The 20427-nt window shown below is 45.9% G+C and overlaps 1 long non-coding RNA gene across 1 annotated transcript in view; it reads left to right on the forward strand.

Annotated features, from left to right (window-relative positions):
• LOC104410186 overlaps window positions 1-11250 on the forward strand; it is a 13443-nt gene extending 2193 nt beyond the window's left edge. The window contains exon 2 of the long non-coding RNA XR_719944.1: window positions 10545-11250. This is a non-coding gene — a long non-coding RNA (uncharacterized LOC104410186). The remainder of the gene's footprint in view (window positions 1-10544) is intronic.
• Window positions 11251-20427: the final 9177 nt, after the last annotated feature.

Genomic DNA, 20427 nt, shown 5'->3' on the forward strand with positions numbered 1-20427 from the left:
TGTCACATATGGCTGTTAGGGCAAGACCTCCTGCCCAGCTCATCTAAACTGCGGTCTGTCCTGAATTTTTCCATGTCTGTGGTTTTGGGATATGGCACTGCCACATCATTTCTAGGCTGGATTAAATTCTGATAATAAATCATGAGCACTGTGGCCAGCAGTGGAGTTAATGGAATGACTTAAATCAGTGAAAAAGGTAGTGGAATGGAGATAAATATTTTGTGGGGATCTCCAGATGGAGACTGATGCTAAGAGGGCTACAAAACAGGCTAAACGGGAGTTTCCTGCTGTGCCAGCCCTCCTGTGCACACTGGTGTCAGTGAATGGCGCCTCACTGGGACAGCTCCTGTGCCAGAAGGCTGAAGTCAGCGTAGCGAGGACTCCTGCTTTGTGCACAGCACTGGCTTACTGAGGTATACACCAGGTAAATACTAACGTGGAAGGTGGTGGCATGCGAACTTGCAGGGACATCACCCCATTTTCTGAGGAAGTGGAAGACTCGGGTCTGCAGTGCTGTCACTCGGGTTTGATAAGCAGTAGAAAGCAGTAAACTTCCTTCTGAATGTCTCAAAAGAAAATTACATCTTTGAGCTCCAGAGTTTCCCATTTGTATGTTAAAGTGGTGTTCTTCAGAGCTATTTTAGATACAGTAATTATTTTTTCTCTGTAGAGAATGCAGCTTCTTTATAGGAAATACTTGGGTTTAACTCTTTTTTTACCTCTGGAAACTAGAAGCCCTTTGGAGTTTGCAGTCCAGCCCTTCCAGGCAGTGTCGTAGCTGGTTTTCCACACAGCAGGGCCATCAAATCAAACTAAACCTTTATTCACATGTGTGTAGCAGACTGCAGGACCTAAACCTGTGTTGCTGGATAAGTTATGGATATGCATAGTAGCATAACACATGTGCTTCATTACCCTATTTTTGAGCCCTGCAACACACATACAGATAAGTACTTGCACCAAATCTCTATGTAGTAATTGAATCATCCAGTACATTTACTCTCAAAAGTCTTTAGCATCTGTAAGTCTTTTCATTGTACAGGGGGATGTTTCCTCTGTATAAAAGTAAAAATGTGCTCAAACAATGGATTTGCTGTCAATGATTGACACCCTCATTTATACACTGGAGAGCTCTGCCTAAAAGCTGATGGCATGGCACAGCCACAATGTCCTGCATGAACTGGGTTCTAATCTTACTTTCCTTGCAGTAGAAATCTTCCCAATATGTCCAGTGCAGTAGGATAGGGCCTGTATGTGTTTGTAGTCCAGTAAATGTGATTGTAGATCAAGTGGTGCTTCCAGATGTGCCCACAAGGCTCTTGTTGACTTCTGTTGGGGTCCCAGCCATGCGCCGTGGAAAAATGTGATTCTTTACATCTCCTGGTTGAACTGAGACATGAACTTACTCAAATAACTGTGTCTGGTACTGAGATTCTCTAAAAGCAGAGAGTTACATCAGACAAACCAGGTGAAATAGGAAATCCGTAGTTTTGGATATGTCATGTAAAATTGTGGTTGGTAGAAATTTGTGATCAACATTATAGTATATAAGTGAATGGATCCAGTGTAATGGAAAAATAGCCCACTGTGCCAGAAATACTAGCTAATTATACAGAATTTTATCTGTAGTGTTTAAACCTCAGTGCTGTGTTCTCAGGAGAGCCACATTGATCACTGCTGTCTGCTGGTGAGATACACTGACATGGAAACTGAGAACATGTCACTTAGGCTGCAGGGAGGCAAAGATCTGCTGGTAAAATCATTGGGTTTAATGCTGTCAGAGATAGAGCCTTTGTCCATGTGGTTCTAAAGGAAAATAATGTTTTCCTAACTTTCAGTTTAAGTACTTGCACACAAATAGAATCTTCTGCTTTAGAAGAAAATTGGGGTTAGCAAATGAAAGAGTGCCTGTACTGTTACTGTGTTTTGAAGTGGTCCTGGTTTATACTGGGTAAGTAGGGGTGTAGGAGCATCACTGAGCAAGACACACAGTGTCTCTGTCCCAGGAAGCCTGGGATGGATGAGGTGGACAAATGGCAGGAAGAGCAACGACCAGCTTTGTCGAGTGTGTGGCAGCTATGAAATTAAATCCCAACATTTAGTTTCAGCTATCTTAAATTCAAGTCCAGTGCCTTAGTCATGAGACTTAACTTTGTCATCTGATAGGTGAAGTAATAAACAAGGATCTTTGTGCTGAGCTTTGGAGAAGCAAATTGCCTGTGTTAGATCCTACCAAACGGTCTCCACAACAAGCACTGTGTATTGGCTTGGGGGCAATTTTTAACTTCTGAGCAGAATGTAGATCAGACATTGCAGCTTCCAAATTCCCTTTTATTTGTTTGATCTCTAGCCTCAAAGCTCTGAAGTGAAAGCTTTAAATAAGATAAACAAGGATGGGAGTGTGAAACAAGAAACCGTGCTTCATTACGCTTAGGGTGCTCTAGGAAGGACACAGACTTGTGTGTTATGCAGAGATGAAGTGCTCACAGCAAGGAAGAACGTAAGTCTTCACTTCACGTAAGTGTTCCCTTCTCCCCCCACCAAGCCTTTCATGTCTGAGGCAGAAGCATGTCTGCTTGTGGGCTGCTGGTCCCGAGGTAACAAAGTGCCAAGTCCCAGTTCTGCAGTCTCTGTGGGTGCGAGATGTTCCTAAGAGCAGTACATGCCCAAAGTCAAGCTGTGGCAGCCTGCCTTGAGGTGGGAGACCACATGGAGAGAGTTACCGCCATGGAGCACTGGGAAGCAAAAGGTGTTATTTTGCAGCTTGGAGACAGGAAAGCAAACAGACACACTGTGTGAGTTTGGGGGTGTGAGCTGTGGCTGTCGGAGGGGCTGTGTTTGGAAGGGCCGTGGTTGAGTTTGGATTGTCTTTGGGTGAGGGTTCTCCTGGCTCTGTCAGAACGGGAATGACTCTGCAGGCTCGCAGGAGGAGCAGCCTGTGAGGCTCATTAGTCTTTGATAGATGAACAGTGCACAAAGTAGCAGGAAAGGGAAGTCCCTGTGTTGCTGTTCAGCCTCCCTGCCTTTCCACTCAGAGTGTCTGGGTGTGCTTCGCCCCTCTGTGCTTTTGTTGAGACCGTGTATGAGCTCATCAGCTGCTGTTATTTGTAGTTAAATGCAACCTGGCTCACATCCCATTTTCCTTTACTTTAGAAGTAGCAAGACAGAGGCCATAACTGAATTATCAGGCTGACCTCCTAAATGTCACTGGATAATAAACATGCAAAAAGAATTCTCATTAAACACACATCACTAGCTCTTTAATATCTAGGCAAATTAGACTGCTTTCGGGACAAGCGAGGTCAAATATCTTCTTTTCTGTGTGTGCAGTATGGATTAATTCCAGAACTGGACAGAAGCACGAATGGCAGCAGCACCATGTCACCTTATTGCCTAGAGCAGAAACAAGCAGTGGCAGGGTGGGTTTATGCTGTGGAAATGCAATTGATTTGAGTAGCCTCTTCCAGTGTTCTTGCTTGTTCCCAGAGGACTGACAAAACTGTGCTGACCTATGCAAGAGCCTGTGCAGTGTTGTTGAAGAAATCTGAATATTATTTGAACTTCTTTAATACCTTCAAGTTATAGATGGAAAAATGGTTTGAAGAAATACAACTGAACACAATGAAAGGGCTATTCCAGGTCTTCCTAATGAATCTGGAAGCTGTACCTGATGTTGGTCTAGATTTCTGTACGATTTGGGTTCATTTGTGAGTGGAAATTAGGCATTTGTGTGAGGAAAGGCTGAGTGTACCCACGTGTCTCGTTGCATGAACAAACGGCATTTGGGGCAGGAATATACACACAATGCCAGCCCTTTATGTATGGTTTCAAGAGATACTTCGTAAAATGGATTGTTAATAACCACTGACTCGGTCTGTGTAGTTCACAAGAGGTGGGTAACTGTTACTCATTCCCCACCCCTGCCATACTGTGCAGCTTTATAGATGTAATACTTGAGCTGTATGTGGACTATAAAGGTCCCTAATACTTGGAGTGGTGTGCTCAGCAGTCACAGCAGAGAGAACCGTCCAGCCGAACTGGGGCTGGGTTTAGAAGCGTATCAGCAGTGGTGGTCTGTGGTAGAAGAGCAGACATAAGGCGGGATGTGCTGGGAAATGGCTCTTGCAGCAGTCCTGCCAGGAAGGCGTTTCTTCTTTTCATAACAGGGAATTCTTGACATGACGGAGCCTGGCAGGACTGTGCTGGCAGTGAAGGGGGGTTGGTTTGGGCTCTGATTGAGCTTCGCTAAAGCAGTAGGAATTCTGGCAGGTTTGCCGCTGCTGTTTGCCGGGTTGTTTCTAAATGAGGTAGCGCAGAGCAGCCCCACTGTCAATAATGGGCAGTTCCGGGGGCTGTACTGGGAAAAGCGGGTTGTTGGGGAACGCGTCTGGCACGACAGTGGCGAACAAACAGCCAAGGGCTCCGGTGGCTGCTGCTGGTGGTGGGAGCGGCCGTGCTCGCGCTGGGGCCGGAGCTGGGGGTGCCCGCGTGGGACCCCTGGACGTGCCTCGTGCTACCTGGATCCGCAGCTCCGGCCGGGACGTGGTGCAGCCCCGCATGCGCTGGAGCTGACGGGTGAAGATGTTACACGTTACACGCAGGGTAGTGAGAGCAGCTTCACTACCCCATGAATGATGAGGTCGGTGTTCAAACCCGAATCCCGCTCGCACCGCGGGGCTGGAATCCTGCACATGAGGGGACACGGAGGAATGTGGTTTTAACAAATAACCCCCCGCTGGCTTATGCGGAGGAGGCTGGCACAGCCTTTACTTAGCTGACATCTACCAAATACCCACCACTGGGAAGGTGTGGAGGGTCTGTGGATTTTTGGGTCACTCCCAATGAGTCAGTTTTTTTAATAGCAAAAAACCCAATGCAAACCACAGCCTCTGCTTTGTTTTTGTCCAAGCACAGGCTCTCCCTGCAGCCATTTCCCTTGTTCCCCATGTGTCCTGCCCGTGCTCTCAGCTCCGTTCTTGAAGTGTGGGCGGGATAGGGTTATTTATCAAAGAAAAATCCTTAATAATCTTTGCTCAGATCTGCTTAACTTCAGTAATTCTAGTTGGAGTGATAATTACAGCTGCATTGGCAGCTTCCTCCTAATCCTGACCAAGTCAAAACCACTCTAGAAGACACTGAAGTGAGAACTGTGGTGCCTTGGTCTTTATTTCCAGGTTGCAAATATTTGCAGCTTGTGCCAATTACAGAAGGTGAAATGCAGAGCAGTATGAAGTATTTAAGCTGTTGCTGGGGTTTCAGCTGTATAATCCATCTGGGATGAATGACTCTTTATAAGTATCCAGGATACACTCCTGGGCACCACCACCTCAGCGGAGCCATTTTCACAGCCCAGTGTAGCACTTGGAGAAGGTGAAGCGAGGCTGCCTCTGGCTCTGCACATCTCTGGCTTTCACAGAGGGAAGTGCTGATATAGAGGGGAAATGAACCAACTGTTCCATAGTGTATGTCCCTGCTTCTTGTGTCTTGGGTGAGATGAGTTTTTACCAGCCTGTTGACAAAAAAACCTACCTATTTCTCTCGTAACCTAAAAAGTAGAAATATTTTTTATAAAGGTAGAATTATTTCTTCCTCTTTACCCCTAATACACACTTCCAAACATTCATCAAACCCACCAGTTTAGCTGTCCCTCTTTCTGTATGGCAGCAGCTGTGTTTGATACACAAATGTCTTGCCACACAGACCTGCAGCAACTGTGGAACTGGATCAGATCAATTGTCCATCTAATCCTGTAGCTTATGTCTAGTAATGTCCTTATGACCCAGGAGGAGAAGGAACAGCCCCCATGGAGGATAGTTGAGGACTGGACTGATCCATGCACTGTGTGTGTGTTTGCAAGGGATTGTCCTTTCTAACCAGAAGAACTTGGCCTTGATGAGTCTCAGTTGAAATGAGGACCCGGAACCTACCTCAGAAACTGTGTGTGCCCTCAGAAGCACCCCCGAGTCCCCTCCACTTCTGTCTGTCCTGTCCTGGGCACTCACACACATCGACTCCCCGCAAAGTGCCACAGCAGGAAAGGAACCTTTCTCTTTCCTTGCCTTCCTGTCAGAACAGCCTTTCCTGTCTGCATCATTCCCCTCTGTGACTGCACCTCCCACCCCTCACCAGCCAAGTTCTTGTTTTCTGATCTGTCTATGGCTTCATGAGGTACGTGACCCGTTGTTCATGGAATATGCTCAGACAGGGGCTGCACAGTGCTCCAGGGCGCTTGGCCATGCTGTAGTTTTCTGTCTCAAAGTGGAGGTTGAGCACTTTAAAACCCTTGCTGGCATGGGTGAAGGAGGCAGGCAGGATCACTGGCTTATACCTGTGTGGTTGCACAGAAATAAATACGTGTGCTGGCTTCTATGAGACGTATTTTTGACATGGGTTATGGAAAGCTGTTCCAAAATCCAGTGAATTGTAAATAAAAATGTCTAGAAAACTAATGGGTAGAAAACTAATTCTGCATCGTGCCTCGTAGGTGCTCAGTGGTGAGCAGATCCCATGCAGCCGCTTATGAACTTCTGTGAAGTCACCATGGCCAAACAGGAGCAGCACCAGAGGGCAGCTCCAGAGCTGTGTCTGGTTGGGCCTGGGCATGGTGGTCCACAGCCAGCAAGGGGGGGGCCCAGGAGCAACGGGGGCAGCACAGTTGGATAGTTTTGCATAGATTTCCATAGTACCATGTTTTCCTTTCAACAGGAGCACGTTCTGTACCCGCAGTGCTCCCAGGTTTGGCTGGGAGGGTGCTGAGGTTAGGGCAGGCTCCTCAAGAACCAGCACTGGGTGAGGAGCAGTTACAGCCCTTAAAAAACCCAGCAGCAAAACTGCAGTATTGGATTGTGCTGTATTTCTGAGTGGAAGAAGGATTTATGCAGCTTATGAGATGATGTCTCAGATTGAGGAGTAATGCTAATGTGGTGGAGCTTATTATCTCTTCAGTAAGTGTAGAGTAACTTTAATGATGGTGTCTTTTTAATTAAAAACTTCTAAGAAGCTCTTAGATCTGAGGTTTGTAAATTCCCTTCAGTTTAGGGGAAGTGCTCCAGTGTGTGGCACTGAGAGAGAATTTGTTTTGTCTGGGACATTATTGCCTGTAATGAGCCTTGACCAACAGCCCATATAAACCCCTGGTTTTGCCATAGATACAGGGCAGCCAAAGCACTTTATCCAAGAGTATGTCTCAAGCACAGCTGGAAGTTTCTGGACTGAGAGGCTCAACCCGTGAGTTTAATTGGCTAATTGGATCCTTCACCTCTTGGTGAAATTCCAGGTTCAAAATGGGTTTTACTTGAACATTGCTCTGTGAGGACAAGGCTGAGCCTCCCGGGTCGCTGCCTAAAGCCCGCACAGAGAAACAGCCATGATGGTGCCAGGCGGGTCCCTGCTCCAGCAGCAGGCGTTGGGTGTTATCCCATCTTCCAAGGAAAACAGGCTACTGATGTCTTTCAGCTTTTTGTATGTACGGATCACTACATTTTACCACCACCTCAGAAAGAGACATCAAGGGACTTCTCAGATTCTTTCTAGGAAGAAAAATAGGTAACAGCTGGGAACTGGGGGTTTGGACATTGGTTAGATATAGCTTGTAAAAGAATCTTCCCATTTTCTCTATGTGTCACAAGTCTCTTGGTTAATCAATGTTTGTTTTCAATTAGATGAACTGTTTCAAGTCAGACTTTGATGAATGCTTGCACAAAACAAATTACTAAATAGAAAACTACAGCAAAACATTATGTTGTAAATCGAAAAGAAGGATGAGTGATGCCAGAGAGCAGTTCACCATCCAGGAACAGAACAATCTGTTACTGTTCTGCTTAGTGGCAGAGCTTCCCTTCTAGCCACGTGCATATCAATAATCTAAAAGCAAAACTGTATATCTCTGTAGTGATAAATAAGCTTGCAATAACAAAACAAATGAATACTCAAAGTATAAATGAAATGTTTTCTTCTAAGAATCTGTAATTTGTAAGGAACTGTGTGCTCCTGATCCAGAGTCGCTGGATAGAAATAATTACTTTCAAGTAATTTTATAAAAATGTTTTAATTGCTGAGATTGTTAACGGAGTCTGAACTCATGTTTCACTGTCACGTTAAAAAGATGGAGAATGTAGCTTAAAAACAATGGCAGTTTCTAGAAAAGATGAAAACTTTGGACTGTTGCATTAATTCCCAGTTCTGTGCTGAGATTTAAGCTAAAACTGGTACCTGAAGGTAAAACTGGCGCGGGGATGGTGTTGGTAATCAGGCACGCAGCTCCTGCAGGGGGCTGTGGCTAACGCTGTTTGCCATTCAGAACAGAAACAACCCCGACCCGGTGTCCGCTGCAGCCTGTCAGTGTGATGGGTGTAAGAGCACTTGAACCACAGGAGCCCGTTTCTGCAGGTTGGGTTCCTCAGCGTTTCCAAAGAACTCCCCCGTACAAAAGGGCAGTTTTCTTTTCCAGTAGCAGCATCTCCCCAGCTCGAGTCCTGTTCACTGAGAGAACAAGTTCAGGGGAAAAGGGGCTCTCGCTGCCCTCAGGTTCGAGCATAATAAACACGCAGGGTCTAATCGTCGCTGCGGTGCTGGGCGGGTGTGGAACGGGCACAGTTTGTGCCATTCCCCGGACACAGCAGATGGTGGCAGCCCCTGGGCCCACCCTGGGCAGTGCCACATCCAGGGAGTGAGAGGAGCCATCTGACAGCTTGGGAATGGGGATGCGCTGATGGGAAGTGCGGGTCGTTGTGCCAGTGCTGCTGTTTGTGAGCAAGCAGCCCGTCACACAGACACAGAAGGGGGTTCGCCTTCCGCCTGCCAAGTGAGGAAGCTGTTCTCTCACCAGTGTAGGTGAATACGTTGTCGAGGTTATACCTGTGTTAAGATGATGTGTTTGTGAACTGACTCTGTTTCTAAGAGAGGAGGGAGGTCGCTGAAGCTGGGGAATGGCTGTCACAGCCCTGTTTGCTCCCAGGCTGGCACAGAGACGCAGGGTTGGCATCAGCACAGGCAGGGCTCCTGCTACCCTCACCCACCCTCCCGGCACAGGGAGGGGATGCAGGGACAGACCCTCCTTCCATCCGGCTCCGCAGAGCTGGGTCCTGGGGCAGGGAGAAAGAATGGAGCTTGTAAGCTCCTGCGCTGCTGCCTCAGGAGCTCCTGGGGCTGGTGATGGTGTCCTCCATGTGCTGGACGGACCCTGAGCTTCAGCAGCTGTGGCGAACCTCCCTGCACACACTTCTGGTGTCCTTATGGCAAGACTTCAACGAGTTACTCCTTCAGTTACCTGGGTTAATTGTGTTTGTTAATGATTTTCAGCTTTAGAAAGAAAAATCCTGTATCCATCTTAATGCCTTGCCGTGGCTACATAGGCAGCCCTTAGCCACGTGTTCGTGCATGCAAGGATTTAATTAAAACCTTAATAACTAAATAATCTCCACGCAGTCCAGGCATGTGAGATAGCACTATGGGGACGTTTTGGGAGTTCCTTAGTTGCCCACCACATTAATATCAAGTATTTTTTATGTTGTATAATAATACCCCAGCTTTGTTAGTGAGGCATGTATGGATGCTGGGGGAGCCGGATCAGCCAGCCCAGGAGCGGTGGGTTACTTGGGAGTTGCTCGAGGTGTGTCCTTCAGTCATGCCACGGCTGAGGGAGACTCACAGCTCCAGAGACCAGGACTGAAGTATTCACACGAGGGTGCCCGAAGAGAGTTTCCTCACCAGACATGGCCCGATTCCTTTCTCAGAGATACCGAGCACAAGAATCTTTCACGCTTTGCACCGGAGTCACGTTGCTGCTGGCTGTCAGTACTGTGGGCACCGGCTCCTCCTGCGTGCAGGGGCGAGGGGCCCGGTGGTGGTGACACACAGTAAATGCCTCTCTCTTGGTGAACAAGTGTCTCGGTGTGTCTGTGAGGCCAGGACAGCCTGGTTAGCTGCAGCATTGCCATGGAGGCTACTCTGTGCCCCAGACCCTCACGTCAAGGGAGCTGGAGCCGTCTCACCCTCCATGGATGTGAACAGTGACTCCCTGCTGTGTCCCGCTGCACTCTTGTCCTGTAGCTCCTGTGCACGTTTTTAATGTACAATTCTGCTCTTTTCTATGAAAGGTAAAGAAGATGTCAAGGTCTTGCTGTTCCCATTCCAAATGAAATGGGCTCATGTCCTGTTAATCAAGGAGTACAGCTGCAGCATTTGTCATTTCTCTTTTAAGTAGTGGGTGGTTGATACCTGTCATTTCTCAAGAAACTATATACCAGATTAAGGTGTATTTATAGAAATCTCAATTGCTAGTAACTTGGCTGAAGCCAAGTTTAGACGTACCATTAGTAATGCATAATGAGGTAGCCTAAGTGGAGTGAGATTTGCGAAGGGGAAGAGAAAGCTATTTGAGTTGGATAGCTTGAGAATGCTCTTTTACTATTAAAATTATGCTTCTGACCCCTGGCTCTGAAGTGATATAAATCTTTTTATATTTCTCTTCTGTGTTTAATCTTCTATAGTAGACAAGATAACGAATAAAATCTCCATCTCTCCCTTGTCTCTTTCTGTTCTAGGTACAGGACCTATTCACGCTATAGATCCACTCCTCTATATGGCCCTCTTACTACTGCATCAGCTTGTGCATTTGTTAGTAAACCACTGATCGACTGCTTCCTCCACTCTCTGCAGCCAAGAACCTATTTAAACCCGAACAACCCCCTGGCAAAACAATACCTATGGTTTTAAAGATGGACAGAAAGAGACTGAAAGCAGCATGATCAGTTCTCTGTAGGGGATAAACATATTTTTGGGGATGTCACAGAAAATAAACCACTTAGAATAATGCATCTAGTTTCCAGACTCTCTGGTGTAAAGCCCTGCTCTATGCATGGCACTTCTGATTTCTCTATTTTAATGTAATGTTTTTTCTTTTCTAAACCTTCCCTCTGACTCTTCGTTTTGCACGAACTGTTGAGCAGTTATCTTAAGACAATATGTAAAGATGTTGGGTCAAAGCCTTTCCTAAAAAAGGAAATATTTTTAGTAGATTGTTGTGTTTAGGTTTTTTTGGATTTCCTTTTTCTTTTTTAATTAAGTTATTTCTTTTGGAGACATTTTAATTAAAAAGGTACATCTTACCATAATTAATATTCACTGTCAATAATATTTATTTTTAAATGAAGATGATTGGAAACAAGGTAAGACATTTGTTTACAAACTGTATTGTATATTGCTGAATAACAGTTGAATAAAAAGATTTTGAAATAAAGTCTTTGCAGATGCATGTGCCCTTCCTTGTGCCTGGAGTTCCCTGAGGGCATCAGGGCTGTGTCCCGTCCCTGCCTTGGCGCAGCACAGACAAGTGAGGAAAGGTGCACCACAAACAAACCTAAAGTGAAATCAGTTCTTTATTACACCCCTCCACACTCTGCCAAACCCTGCAGAAGGTGCTGACAGCTTGTCACCAGCCGTGGCTGCGTTACCCTGTGCCTACACCAGTTGTCTCTGGGCTGTTAGTACCAGATGTGGTCAGATGGACAGGACCACAGTGCAGAGCACTCACGGTTAAGTTGTTGTGGTTTTCATCAGGCCTCCCGATAAAAGGTGAATCAAGCCTTCAAAAAAATAAAAGAGAAATTAATCGACCTGGAGTGTTCTATTCCCTAGGGCTGGATCCAGTGTGTGGTTATAATATATTCTGATTTTCAAAATTACATAGTTGTGTCATGTGTGTTACCAAATGTGCTGCCCTCTAATGGGGCAAAAGGCTTTTTTTACAGTAAATACATGAGTTATTTTGCTGTTCCAGAATGCTTGGTGTTTAAGTGAGATAATAGGATAACTTGGTAAAGAAACATGACTTTCTTCAGCTGAATTTAGTGAAGTACTTTGAAATATCCTCTGCTGCCTGTGATTCTTATCCTTTCATTTGTGTAGCATTTTAGAAAGGACCTTACTGTGGAAATGGTAAAGGGGTATCCGCAGTGGAGTTGGCAGAAGCAGTGGAGCAGAAGCAGGACATGCCCCTGCATCACCTCATACCCAAGTTCTCTTTTAGGAGGAGGGCAGGAAAGGATTTTCCATTCCTCAGTCAGAATTTGCTTTTGTAGGACTGCCACGAACAATGAGGGATTTGTGCCTCTCACATCACACTGGGTGTCAACCAGAAGGTACCTGTGTTTTACACCTGCTACTACAGTGTAGTAATAAAAGTCCTCTTGTGCTGAGGTGGACTCAATAAAGGTGTTAAAAGCTCTGTAAGGATGTTCATCCCCTTAATGGCAGCTGTAACATACCCTGGGTTGGGGAATAATCCATTATCATCCCACAAAAAGAGGAACTGCTCTTCAGAAAACTTGGGGAGGTGGTGGTTGCAAACCTAGAAGTGCCTCAGAGGTGAGACACTGAAGAACATGGTCCTTGGCTTCCATGTGTGCTTGGGAGGGTGAGTCTTCTGTAACCTGAAAAGGAAAGACAGGTGGAGAAACAAGATTTTCCATGTTGGACCGTGCCTGAATCAACTCCAGCATTCACGTCTGGGAAGGGGCTCAAACACAGTTACTCGAGCAGTGCTTCGTGTGGAGTGTGGAATGTCACCAGAGCTCTCACCCTTTGTGTAATGGCTGGTCATGAGAGTGAAACCCACCTGGGTCTGAACTGTGCCTCATCAGCTGCTGCTTTTCCTCAAGGGCAGTGAATGCTTCTCAGTGAGTTGCCTTTCTCCTAACGAAAGGAACCCAAACAAATTTTTCTGCAAGAGGAAGAAGAAAATCTGCCTGAATTTATCCAGAGAAAAGGCTGACGCCTGAAGCAGTGGAGCGTGTGTGGTTTAACTGCAGCCCTCCCCAGCATGGTCTCTTAGTAAACAGATCTCCTTTGCTCTGATACTTGGGTTTCATCACTTAAAGAGTACACAATGTCTTGAATTGCGTACAGAAACCAGGGAAGGAAGTATCCTCCTCTTGTTCTTCCTTTGGCATTGTAGCCTGTTACCTGCACAGGGATGTGGCAGCAACTGGGACTTGTGTGTGCAGTGGCAATAACAGAATTATCAAGGTCTTTGAGACTTTCATCACATTAAAGGTGAAAAAATACTAAATCTGCAACTAAAAATAACTCTGTATCTTTTTTTGAGATCAGAATTAAGTGTACCGCAGTAGGAATAACAATTCTTACATTCTAATTCACTATAAACCCTCACAACTACTAAACAACAACCTGAGGATTTGATTTTAAAAAAGCCCTCTTCTAACAAGAGGCATCTTTTCTATCCAGGAAAGACCTGCACACAGGCACACTCATTCCCAGCAGACACAGGATAACTTCAACAAGGCAGCAGCCATAACTTGGCTGTACCTTCACTTTACTACATTTCAGCCTTCAGAAATACGCAGAATGAGTTTTCCAGGTTTTGGGTCTTTGTTTCCACATCTGGGCCAGCATTTTCTGCAGAACACACAGCCAGTGGTTGGCCCCATATTTGTGTAGTGAAGGGGAAATGACTGGCTAAAGAGGAGGCTGCAGCTCTTGGTACCATAACTGCTTTTTAAAAAGCACTTAAAGGAATGAGAAACATTTTGATGGAAAAAAGTAAAGAATTTGGAACCTTAGTGCTTGTGAGTGCGTTAAGGACTTCTGCGAAAACATCTGTCCCTTGAGAGTGCTCACTCTTCTGAAAAGGGCAACTGCCCCTCTGCTGCTGATTGTATTTACAGAGGGAAAAGTGAGGTTTTGCTGTACCCTTAATGGACAGAGGCTAGTGGCAGATCTTGCTCTTTCATAAATCTCTGCATTCCTTGTGGTGTCTGCTGTCAGAATCAATTAGGAGTAAGTGCTCAGCCTGCGGAGCCGGGGGAAGGCAGCGAGTCTCCTGCAGTGCTGCGTGGAGCTGGGCAGAGAGTGCTATGGGGGGGGGCCCTGGGGACACAGCTCTGGTCCTGCATGGGGACAGCACACTAGCAAAGCCACAGCCCTGGGCTGGGAAGTGAGAGTGATGGCAGTTGGGGCCAGAGCTGAGTCATCTATAATATAGTCATAAGGAAACACACATTGTTCCTGAGCAAAAATCAATAGAACTTTGCACTTTCCCTTGTAATATTTCCAGCGTGCGCCATCAGCCACGTTTGCTCACAGTTACACTGCTATAAATTCACTGCCTGCTTCTACAAAAACAAATAGATTTACAGCAGTGTAACGGAGCTGGTGCTGAAGCTGTGCACATGTGAAAATATATGGAACAAAAGTAGTTGTACAGCACTGGTGACCTTCAAAGTACCACAACTCAGCAAGTAAACAGCAAACTTACCTAGTTGCTGATGTGCTCTCTGGAAGAGGACGCGTGCGGTCCTGAAAGCATCACTGTGCGTGGCACGAGGCCAGGGCCCCGCCAAAGGGGAGGCAGGCGAGCGGCTTCTTGCTGTGACGGAGCACACGAGAAACTGTCTGGCCATGGCAGTTTTCATTGCCTGCATAAACTATGCAGGAGCCTCGTCTCACTCAGAATTAGTGAGTAAATAACGTGCTCCCAAATCTGGTGTCAAAACTGGGTTGGTTAATGCATGAGCTGCCTCTGTTCCATTTGTTACTGCACAGTAAATTTCATGCTTAGCCAGAGGCTGGCAAAGTTCATTTATTCATTATCCCCAAACTTCGGGCAGTTATTATTCAAACTCCCCTAGTACATCTATTTAATAAGAAGAGAGCAGAAAATTGATGGGATCAAAAATGTTAAAGTCTTAATTAATGCTTTTAGCAAAGACTGATTAGAGGGGGGTTGTTGTGAGAATATTAATTTGTAGCAAGAACCAAGGAGAACCGGGGCTGCAAGAAATGGGAGAGTGCGCAAATACCAACAGGCACAGATAGTGCTGGTGAATGATGAGTGCACAGACAGCAAAACCTGCACCTACTGCCGTGGGGCTTCTGTGGTGTGTTGTCCTCCAGCAGCCTGGCAGTGCTGCAGGTCCCTGGGCAGCAAGGCAGAGCAGAGCAGGGCTGTGGGCACACAGACGATGGAGCTGGGGTTTGTTCACACAGGAACAGGTTCAGTTATTCCATAGGAAAAGCAACGGGCCCTAAACCAAAGGGAACGAGATGAAAGCCATGAGGGATGCTGCATCCCCCTGTCCCGCCCCAGAGCAGTGGCAGCCCATCCTCCGGGCACAGCCCCGTGGTTTGACAGGGATGGGGAAGAGCAGGGGAGGGGGTTGTTGCTGATTTTAGACCCCGTTTCTAAAACCCAGCAATCTCTGCTGAGTACACGTTACTGTAAATGGAGCCAGTGGGGAAGAAAGATCTGTGGTTCAGCTCTGCAGCAATGACAATCCAGAGTTTAGCACTGAGCAAGATGGGTTTTTTTAAGGATCCATGCTAGTGTCAATGAATGGATTGTATCTCCTGGTTTTCCTCTGATGACTGCCAGCCTTTTAATTACAGCAATTACGGACAGTCCAAGCAAATCACAGATATATTAAGAGTTGACTTGAACAGTGCTGCAGAGTTCGTTCATGGATTTCCCTATTTATTGCCTGTAGATGTAGCTTCCTGTTAATGTTTCTTAAACCTCATCTGTAGTTTAATACAAATAAAATGACGATGGTCTTAGTAACTCAGAAATGCTTACAGTTCAATTGAGGATCATACTTTTCCAGTACGACATTTTTGAATGTACTCTGAGGAAGACGGGGAAGGAGCTGTGAAGGTATTTCAGGTTTTTTTCTACTCCATTACCAGATCTGCCAAAAACTTTAATTCATCTCTATGTTATTACCCTTGAAACAGGAAGCAACAGGTGAGACCTTTGGAGTGCTATGCAGGATGAAAAAACAGATGACCCCACAAAATAGGTTCATATTTTTGGATTTTCTTGTCATTTTCCTTGAAAATCTGAAGTTACTGATATTTTTTTCAAAAAAAGGAATTTTTTATTACTAAATATTTTCCAGGCTTTTAAGTTACTCTAACAACCCACTGAGTATCATGACTCATTTTGGGTTTAGGGTGATCTACATGTATCTAGGCACGTGATGATATTTAGGCTGTCAGTTGAAGTCAGCTGTTTTGGCAAAAATTAGTAGGATAGTTCTGATTTCAAAGTGCTGTGTGTTTTGTAATAGCTTTTAATGTCTCTTTTTGGTTGTTGTTGTTTTTGTTTAACAGAGTGCTTCTGTAGTCATAGTCATAGCCTATGGTAAACATGAGCTTTAGCTCTATTTTCCCATGGCAGAGTCTCTTTTTAATACATATGCTGTGATTTATTTACTTACTGTTTTGGACAGTTGCACTTTATTTTAGTGCTTCCACAGTTGTCAGAGTTGATCCAATTGACTGATACCTGTCAGTATGTCATTAATCAATTGTCTCTGCCGTTTTAGAGACGTACCATCAGCCCCACGAGGAGAGCTGCTGCCGGTTGGGATGGGTGTGAGAAGGTCGGTGTGAGGACGTCGACATCTGTTTTGCCTCATCCTCCCCTCCCAAGAGCAGCACGGTCGGCTGCCATGGCGCAGACAGAAGCGGCCTGGACAGGCTTCAGTAGAGCGGCTGGTTTCCCTGTGGTATCCATGTCCTCCCATTGCATCAGGCAGCTCTAGGCTGAGGGAGAGTCTGTGCTCTGAGACACACACTCAGAGGGGGCCCTCGGGGCCCTCTGCAGCGTCACTGACATGGTGGTGAGGACTCCGTATCTCCACTTCCTGGGATCCCCTTGGAAGCACTGAAAGCAGGGGCTGTGGTGCCAGGCTCCCAGAACTGTGGCCAGTGCAGCTCTGGAATCCTATTGCCCAGTGTCCCAGCGCACGGCTCAGCCTCAGATGCTCTGCTCCAGCAGGACAGTGGGGACAAGGAGAAGCCATCCGTCGGTTCCTGAAGGGGCCCTCACGTGCCTTGGGATTTAAAAGTCTACTTTCCCCAGTTAAGCTAATCTCATGAGTGTCCAACAGGAATTAGGGTGGTGTTGAAACACCTCATATTGTTCCTCTGAACCAGCATTGCTCTGAGCTCTGGAGAGCTGCAGTACCTCGTGAGGGTGCCTTGCCACAACTAAGCCAAGTGGTGTGTAAGCTCAAGCACTTGCCTGGGAATGTTGATAAACCTTTGTACAGGGACATGGTGTGCACATCGAAATCCAGGTCAGGCCAAGGAGTAACGGTACTGAGCAATGATCTAGACCAAATGATGTCTGTCAGTGATGGTACCTGTTACCCCGAAGGGAATGCAGCACTCGATAAAGTGTGCAGGAGAAGCTAAAGGCAAGCAAATCAAATGAGGTTACTAAAACGTACAGTTTGATTAAGGAAACATCAGTTACCTTATGACCTTTACCAGATACACTCATGTTTGTGATTCATTTATGGTAACGCAGTGCAAGACAGTAAAAATACAACCATTTAGTGCTACAGATAATTATAATAGTGTAATCCATTTACAGAGTGCTTGGATATAATCTCAGCTTTATAGTGTAGTGGTATGAAAGTGTCAAGTTAGTTAAATGCACAGCAAGGTGCTACTTGCAATCCGAGTTAAAATGAACCTCATGGTTAAGTCCTTGGTTGAGCAAATGACTTCGTATCCAAGTGAGCCAAACCCCACCGAGGTGGGCAGCCAGACTCCCCGTATAGCGAAGTGTTGTAATAATGAGTAACGCTGGCATTTCAGCCTCCAGAGAAGTAAGGGTTTGATGGGACAGAAGAGCAAAACTGCGTACAGGCCACAGCACTGATCCTGCTGTGGGTCTGCTGCTCTGGCCGCCTTGAAGCGTTTCGGCATGTAGAGGGAGTCAGGAGGAGGGTCTGCCTCGCTGCCGCCAGCACTGGGGGCTCCAACCCGGGCAAACAGCAGTTAACGCACACCAGGCACCTGCCAAAAGCTGAACCGTAACATGATTTAATAAACCCAGCTTGCTGCAGCGCCAAATGTGAGAAGCTGAACTTTCTGCAGTATTTTTCAAGACATGAAATCTCTTTATTAACCCAAGAGTTAATTATTTTAAGACCAAAGAGGTCTAACGCTACTTATGCCAGACTAAAGCATTTCACTAAAGCAAACCATCTCAAATGCAAATGTGTGGAGCTTTGCTGGGTTCAGAAAGTGTTTGTCAGCCTGGTCATAAATGTGCATGGAGAAGTCAGCCAGATTCAGGCACACTACTTGGGTAACCCAGACATTGCCACTGCTGGGTTTTGGAGCAGAACAGCACCAGAGAGAGCACTGCTCGCGTCCGGGTCCCCAGAAATGGCACGTGTTCACACACTGTGTTTCCTTCAGTCAGTTGCTGCTGGTATTTACAGGGCTTGGGAAAGTTTGTTGTTTACACCTGGGAATGTGACTGCAAACTGGTGAGGGAGGAGAGGAGATGGGGAGGCAGCCACAGGGATGCTTACCTGGATGCTGCACACCTTGCCTGCCATAGGGTGTCGGGAGTAGGAGACAGAGGTGCTGCTGAAGCCATTTATTCTTATTGAAGCAACAATTCACATTCCCAAAACAGCCAGATGGGGCTCAGGGAGACAGGTGAATAAGCAGGAACAGCAGGATTTGCCACTGCTTAAAGTTTCCCTCTGCTGTAAAACAATCTTTTCTCAGTGGAGGAAAAGGGTATGTGGTTTTTCTTCTTCACATGCTAAACTGAGTAGCAAAATAAGGTGTTTTCCCAAATAATGTCACTGATAATGATTTTCGCCATGCATCCCTAGCTAACTGGGGTGTGTGTGTATGAAGTGCATAATTTGAGTGCTATCTAGCCTAAGGGTTTCAAGAAAAGCTTAACTCTGCCTGCAAACCGGAGCAGAGACCACTGATGTGTCACTTGCCTATCAGCAGGCTGCAGGCAACGTGGGTGCACTCTCTGATTGCAGCTTCACTTCCGTCCACAGTCCTGCCTGCTTGGTTCAGCACAGTTAGTCGATGGCCAAAAAGGCATTAGAGTCACAATGCAGAGCTTATTTCAGGAGAAAATATTTCAACAGGCCAGGTGACTGTCATGCATGCATTAAGAAAACGAAGACACAGCGCACCAGATTTAGTTTAGCTACAGATTTAGTTTAGCTACAGTAAAATAACGGTAGTAGTAGTGAAGCAATGCTGACCCCAGCTAGTGGCTGCTGACACCTGGCTTTTGCTGCGTAAGAGAGATTAGGTTTCTCTGGTTTGTTTCCTCCCTGTATCTTTATATATATTTCAAGTATATAGCATATATTTAGCATTCAGATGTTTAAGACAAACCTCCAACATTTTAGAGAGAAAAGTGCCCTTCAAACCCAGCAGCGAAATCTATGAGCTCATGAAATAGCAACTGCAAGTGGAAACAAGTCGCTGCTGTGCAACCCCTCCACTTTGTTATATGTATTTTGCAATGTATTTTCTGATTTTTCATGAGCCTGGTTTGTGTGACCCTGACGGCATCTAAATTGGTTGTTGAAGTTTCTCTGGTTTTGTTTTATAATAATGTAATGTAATTTATGGGATGCTGAAAGTCTGCAAGTTGCTTGTACTTGACTAACATTTCCCTGAAAGTCAAAATGTCTGTGTGTACTTGACTGAGATTAAAATGGGTAGACTGCATCTAGCTGTATCCTGCTATCAAAGTGCAGGATTGGAAGACTTCCATTAAATTGTTATTTTCAGTTATTATTAGCTCCTAAATCAGTTAATATATTTTCTTTCCCATAATGAATGCACAGCATCGTAAGCCCAAATGCTATATTTTCTATGGATCTATTTCCACAACCTGTTTAGTGAAATAATTGAAATGATTTACAAGGCTGACCCAGTATCTCAGTGGTTTAGTAAATCACGTTGCCGTGTGGGAGGCTCAGCGAGTTTTAAACGCGCAGCTCTCGGCTCTGCTGCAGCGTGTTCCATGCTGCGCCCGATGGTGCGCACGAAGCCGTCCTCGGAAACACCCCCTCCAGTGCTCAGGGGGAACGAGGGTCCAGCTGGTTTGTTCCTTCAGCACCTCTGTTCAAAGCAGGAACACTTATGGATGCTACCAAGCTGGAGCAGAACTTGAGCTGCAGCCTACAGGTAACCTATCTCCACATCCTCAATTTGAACACCCTTGTTTTCTACCCCCAGAACTGACCCCATGTTGTCTGTGAGGGCAGCAAAAGATGGGGACAACTGTGGAGCTTATTATTTTTCCATGCAAGACAATGTGGGAAATTATTCTTTCTATCTTTTCCTGGTTATTTTAACTCATGAGAAGAGGACAACTATAAACACAATCTCTGTTTAAAAGCCAGGGTTATGGAAGGGCTCTGTAGGATTTAGTAGTGTCAGAACAGAGATACACTAAGGCATGTCCCCGAATCTCTGGAAGTCCCTTTGGTGGTCTCAGAGGGCCACAGGTAATTCATCGAGCAAAAGGCAATCATCATTAAGATGATCTATCTCCCCAGCACAGGAGCCACTCCTGTAATGATACAGGCTCTCGCAACTCCGCCATGTCTCACACAGATC

Source organism: Nestor notabilis, unplaced genomic scaffold, assembly GCF_000696875.1.
Source record: "Nestor notabilis isolate BGI_N333 unplaced genomic scaffold, ASM69687v1 scaffold948, whole genome shotgun sequence".
In the NCBI taxonomy this organism is placed as follows: domain Eukaryota; kingdom Metazoa; phylum Chordata; class Aves; order Psittaciformes; family Psittacidae; genus Nestor; species Nestor notabilis.